The sequence below is a fragment of the Tachyglossus aculeatus genome, chromosome 3, assembly GCF_015852505.1.
Source record: "Tachyglossus aculeatus isolate mTacAcu1 chromosome 3, mTacAcu1.pri, whole genome shotgun sequence".
Classification (NCBI taxonomy): Eukaryota; Metazoa; Chordata; class Mammalia; order Monotremata; family Tachyglossidae; genus Tachyglossus; species Tachyglossus aculeatus.
In genome coordinates this window covers 17,335,744-17,342,072 of record NC_052068.1, presented here as the reverse complement: position 1 = coordinate 17,342,072, position 6,329 = coordinate 17,335,744, and the positions used below count along the sequence as shown (strand labels likewise).

The following is a 6,329-nucleotide window of genomic DNA, read 5'->3' as shown; positions in this document are numbered from 1 at the left end:
TCAGTGGAAAGAGCATGGGCTTCGGAGTCAGAGGTCATGGGTTCGAATCCCGACTCCACCACATGTCTGCTGTGTGATCTTGGGCAAGTCACTTAACTTCTCTGGGCCTAGTTACCTCATCTGTAAAATGGGGATTAAGACTGTGAGTCCCACATGGGACAACCTGATCACCCTGTATCCTCCCCAGTGCTTAGATCAGTGCTTTGCACATAGTAAGCGCTTAACAAATGCCTATTATTATTATTATTATATGTTGCCAACTGTACTTCCCAAGCGCTTAGTACAGTGCTCTGCACACAGTAAGTGCTCAATAAATACGATTGAATGAATGAATGGGCCTGGGCGTCAGAGGACCTGAGATCTAATTCCTGCTCTGTCACATATCCACTGAGTGAACCTGGGAAAACCACTTAACTTCTCTGAGCCTCAGTTACCTCATCTCTAAAATGAGGATTAACTCTTACTCCCTCCTACTTAGACTGTGAATCCCTTATGAGACAGGGACTTTATTCAACCTGATTAACCTGAATCTACCCCAGCACTTAGAACAATGATTGGCACATAGTAAGTGATTAAAAAGTACCATAATAATTATTATTATTACTATTATTATTAAGGACTCAGCTAGGGGTGAGAAGTTTCAGAAGAGAGTAAAGGAAATGATGGGGATGGGAAGAACGAAAGGTTTGCGGGGAGGGAGTGAAATTTGGAAGAGGGGCAGAAACCGAATGACTGTTTCTGTTGATTATTTTATCACTTTTTTGACCCTCAAGCTCTTGCTGATTTTCCATATTGGATTCTTGCCACCAATTAGGATCCCTTCAAGTCTAGCACATCTATCTCGTTTATGACTAACATACTGTCATCATTGATATCCTCTTGTTCTCTTGATCTATTCAAGCAAGGAAGGGAGTGTTGACCCTGGAAAACCTTAGCTAAAGTTCAACATGACATTTGCTCTGGAAGCCACGGCTACAGTGTCTGAAGACGGGAGATTCCTTAGTCAGGGCTGCTGACCTGAACTCAATCAATCAATCAATGGTATTTATTGAGCACTTACTGTGTGCAGAGCACTCTTTTAAGCACTTGGGAGAGTACAATACAACATATTTGATAGGCATATTCCCTGTCCACCATGAGCCTACAGTCTAGAGGGAATTTAACCAGTTTTTAGCAGATAGGGCTATGGAATGCCAGTGAATATTGCTTCCAAAGATAAGGAGGAATATTTCTACCCAAGTCCAACCCAATCAGTGAATCAATCACATTTATTCAACGCTTACTGTGTGCAGAACATTGTACTAAGTGCTTGGAAGAGTACAATATAACAATATAACTGACACATTCCCTGCCAATTCATTCAATCATATTTATTGAGCTCTTGCTGTGTGCAAAGTGCTGTACTAAGTACTTGGGAGAGTACAGTATAACAACAGACACATTCCTACCCACAATGAGCATATAGTCTAGATGGGAGACAGACATTAATGTAAATAAATAAAATTACGGATATGTACATAGGGCTGGGAGCGAGGGACAAATAACACGATCAAGGCAGGGTGATGGAAAGGGCGGGGCAGAAGAGGAAAGCAGGGCTTAGTCAGGGAAGGCCTTTTGGATGAGATGTGTTTTTGATAATCATTCAATCAATCAGTTGTATTTATTGAGCGCTTACTGTGTGAAGAGCACTATACTAAACGCTTGGGAAGTACAAGTCGGCAACACATAGAGACAGTCCCTACCCAACAGAGGGCTCACAGTCTAGAAGGGGGAGACAGAGAACAAAACCAAACATACCAACAAAATAAAATAAGTAGAATAGATATGTACAAGTAAGATAAATAAATAAATGAATAAATAAATAAATAGAGTAATAAATATGTACAAACATATATACATATATACAGGTGCTGTGGGGAAGGGAAGGAGGTAAGATGGGGGGGATGGAGAGGGGGACGAGGGGGAGAGGAAGGAAGGGGCTCAGTCTGGAAAGGCCTCCTGGAGGAGGTGAGCTCTCAGTAGGGCCTTGAAGGGAGGAAGAGAGCTAGCTTGGCAGATGGGCAGAGGGAGGGCATTCCAGGCCCGGGGGATGATGTGGGCCGGGGGTCGATGGTGGGACAGGCGAGAACAAGGCACGGTGAGGAGATTAGCGGCAGAGGAGCAGAGGGTGTGGGCTGGGCTGGAGAAGGAGAGAAGGGAGGTGAGGTAGGAGGGGGCGAGGTGATGGACAACCTTGAAGCCCAGGGTGAGGAGTTTCTGCCTGATGTGCAGATTGATTGGTAGCCACTGGAGATTTTTGAGGAGGGGAGCAACATGCCCAGAGTGTTTCTGGCAAAGACAATCCGGGCAGCAGCATGAAGTATGGATTGAAGTGGGGAGAGACACGAGGATGGGAGATCAGAGAGAAGGTTGATGCAATAGTCCAGATGGGTTAGGATGAGAGCTTGAACGAGCAGGGTAGCAGCATGGATGGAGAGGAAAGGGCGGATCTTGGCAATGTTGCGGAGCTGAGAACGGCAGGTTTTGGTGACGGCTTGGATGTGAGGGGTGAATGAGAGAGCGGAGTCGAGGATGACACCAAGGTTGCGGGCTTGTGAGACGGGAAGGATGGTAGTGCCATCAACAGAGATGGGAAAGTCAGGGAGAGGGCAGGGTTTGGGAGGAAAGACAAGGAGTTCAGTCTTGGACATGTAAGGCTTTGAAGCGGTGGGGGACTATAATTGTCTGATAGATAGGAAACAGGAGGGTGTTCCAGGCCAATGGCAGAATGTGGGTGAGAGGTCGTTGGCATGATTGATGAAATCGAGGTACAGTAAGAAGGTAAGCAGCATTAAGAATGAAGAGTGTGGGCTAGACTGTAGTAGGAGAGTAGTGAGGTAAGGTAGGAGGGAGGAAGGTGATTGAGTGCTCTGAAGCTGTTGGTAAGTTGTTTCTGTCCTGGGAGTCTGAGGACCTGGGTTCTAATCCAGGATTTGCCATTTACCTGATACGTGACCTCGGCCAAGCCACTTCACTTCTCTGTGCCTCGGTTCCTTCATCTGCAAAATGGCTATTCAATACCTGCTCTCCCTTCTGCTTAGACTGTGGGCTCCCTGTGGGACCTGATTATCTTATATCTACCCCAGAGCTTAGTACAGTGCCTGACACATAGTAAGCACTTAGAAAATACAATTGTCATTGTTATCTTTAGTAGTAGTAGTAGTATTACTCTCCCAAGTGCTTAGTACAGTATTCTGCATACAGTAAGTGCTCAATTAATACAATTGGTTGACTGATTGATAACCACTGTGAGAAGGGTCTGGAGATAATGTGTGAGACTTTCTTCAAAGGCTTATATAACCAACACTGAAATACTGAATAGAGGAATTTTTACTTTCCACCCTTTGCCCATATCCTCCCTCTGGCTTGGGGCTCTCTCTCCCTCTATATAATAATAATAATGATAATTATCCAACAAATCACTACTCTCCCCACCTTCAAGTCTTCCTACCATTGCAAGTCCTCCAAGATGCCTTTCCTGAGGAAGTCCTTACTTCCCCTACCCTCCCTCTTGCTCTGTGTCTCCTATGCATTTCAGTCGGATTTATTGAGTGCTTACCGTGTGCAAAGTATTGTACTAAGTACTTGGGAGAGCACAGTATAACAACAAACAGACATATTCCTGCCCACAGTGAGCTCACAGTTTAAAGGGGGAGTGATACATCAATAGAAATAAATAGGTAGATAAATAAATAGGTAAATAAATTACAGAAATATACATTTGTGCTGTGGGGATGGGAGGGAGAATAATAATAATAATTTTGATATTTATTAAGCGCTTACTACGTGCAAAGCACTGTTCTAAGCGCTGGGGAGGTTACAAGGTGATCAGGTTGCCCCACGGGGGGCTCACAGTCTTAATCCCCATTTTACATATGAGGTAACTGAGGCCCAGAGAAGTTAAGTGACTTGCCCAAAGTCACACAGCTAACAATAGGCGGAGCAGGGATTTGAACACATGACCTTTGAGGGAGCAAGTAAAAGCGTTCCAGAAGGGAGTAGGAGAAGAGGAGCGGAGGGCTTAGTCAGGGAAGGCTTAAGTATCCCCCCTCAGCCTCAGGGCTCTAATGTACTTATCTTAACCCTCTGCCAATTTATTTGATGTCTATTTGATGTCTATCTCTAGAAGCAGCATGGCTCAGTGGACAGAGCACGGCTTGGGAGTCAGAGGTCATGGGTTTGAATCCTGGCTCTGCCACATGTCTGCTGTGTGACCTTGGGCAAGCCACTTAACTTCCCTGAGCCTCAGTTACCTCATCTGTAAAATGGGGATTAAGACTGTGAGCCCCACGTGGGACAACCTGATCACTTTGTATCCCCCCCCCCCCCCAGCTCTTAGAACAGTGATTTGCACATAGTAAGCACTTAACAAATGCCATCATTATTATTATTATTATCTCCCCTTCTAGATAGTAAGCTCCTTAGCAGTAGTAATACAATTTATTAAATCAATCATATTTATTGAATGCTTACTTTATGCAGAGCACTGTGCTAAGCAGTTGAGTGAATACAATATAACAGAGCTGGTAGATATGCTCCTTGCCCTCAAGGAGCTTACTGTTTAGAAGACTGTTGTCTGTCTCCCCCTTCTAGACTGTGAGCCCGCTGTTGGGTAGGGACCATCTGTATATGTTGCCAACTTGTACTTCCCAAGCACTTAGTACAGTGCTCTGCACACAGTAAGTGCTCAATAAATACGATTGAGTGAATGAATGAATGAACTAAGCACTTATTATGTGTAAAGCACTGTATTAAATACTGGGACAAGGTATGGAATTGGGAAGGGACCCTTTCCCTTTCTTGTCTTGTATGATGTTGTCGAGTTGTCTCCGACCCATAGAGACTCCATAGACACATCTGCAATCGCTCTGGTAATGTAGCCATAGAGTTTTCTTGGTAAAAATATGGAAGTGGTTACCATTGCCTTCTTCCATGCAGTAAACTCCTCTCTCCCATTCCTCTGCTGCCCAGCACAGGTAAGTTTTGACTTGTAACAGATTGTCTTCCATTCCCTAGCCACTTCCCAAGCTAGGAATGGACCAGGTATGCCTCTGCTTGACTCTCCCTCCCTTAATCAAGACTGGTAGAGTACTGGAAACTCTTCAGGTGACATCCTGAGAGGGGTCTGTCCCTTTAGGGACACATAATTTATAAATCAAGGTTGGGGAGAGGACTTGAGATAGACAATAGGAACAGCAGAACAATATAGTATTAAAACTCCTCCAAGGCAGGGATGGTGTCTCCCATCTTGGTTGTATTGGATTTTCACAAGCACTTAGTACAGTGTTCTGCACACCACAGGTGGTTAATAAATACCACTGATTGATTCCACATCTCAGTAGAGCACAATGATGATGAAAAATTCCAAGTTGATACCATCACATGTTCAGTACTACGCTAAATAAGGTTGTGGTTTCATGGCACTATTGCATACAATATATTCTCCTATGCTTCCCAAACTGGTCCAGAGATAGAATGCAGAAAGAGAAGTGAATATTTATAGGCTGTTCAGATAGCTTTTTTCCCTCTCAATCAACTGCATTTATTGAGAGCTTACTGTGTGCTTAATGCTATACTAAGAACTTGGGAGAGTATGATATAACAGAGTTGGTAGTCACGTTTCCTGCCCCAAAGAGTTTCCAGTCTAGAGGGGGAGAAAGTGTTATAAATAAATAAATTACAGATAGGTACATAAATACAGTCAATAAATACGGCTGACTGACTATGTAAATGCTATTGGTTGAGGAAGCAAATCCAAGTGCAAAGAAATGAGGGCTTTCATCTTTTTTATGGTATGTATTCAAATACAATATATCTAGTAACTGAGAAGGAGCAATATTCAGCAGCAATTCAAACAAATATGATTTACTTATGTGAATCTGCCAAGGATATTTATAGGACAAAAAAAAATCTTGAATTTCCAGTGCCAAATGTTTATCGTCAGAATAGTCATTGAATTCAATCCTGGCTTTCCTTTAAATCATAATATTAGTTCTTACTTCCTCACTGGAGGAATAGGCTGGCAGATTACAATTTTGAACATTCCAGTCTTCAGCTGTTTGAAAAACAAAACCCCAAAATCAAGAATAAACTACAAATTGCTACTTAGTAGTTACATATTTTTATGCATTCCGATTATTATTCTACTTCTAGGCATGAATTCCCATTTATATTCCATAATGCTAACTTCCATCACAGCCAAGGAAGAAGAAAAAACAGCTTATTGTAAGCTGATTTATTTTATTCTGTTTTTTCCAGTGACTGAGGAGTTAAGTGAACTTGCTATAGTT

At 43.0% G+C, this 6,329-nt stretch overlaps 1 non-coding gene across 1 annotated transcript; it reads right to left on the bottom strand.

The window, feature by feature from the left end:
* Positions 1–5,025: 5,025 nt before the first annotated feature.
* On the bottom strand, positions 5,026–5,163 carry LOC119926457. Its single transcript, XR_005450330.1, has one exon. It is a non-coding gene; the product is annotated as a small nucleolar RNA SNORA7 (small nucleolar RNA).
* Positions 5,164–6,329: the final 1,166 nt, after the last annotated feature.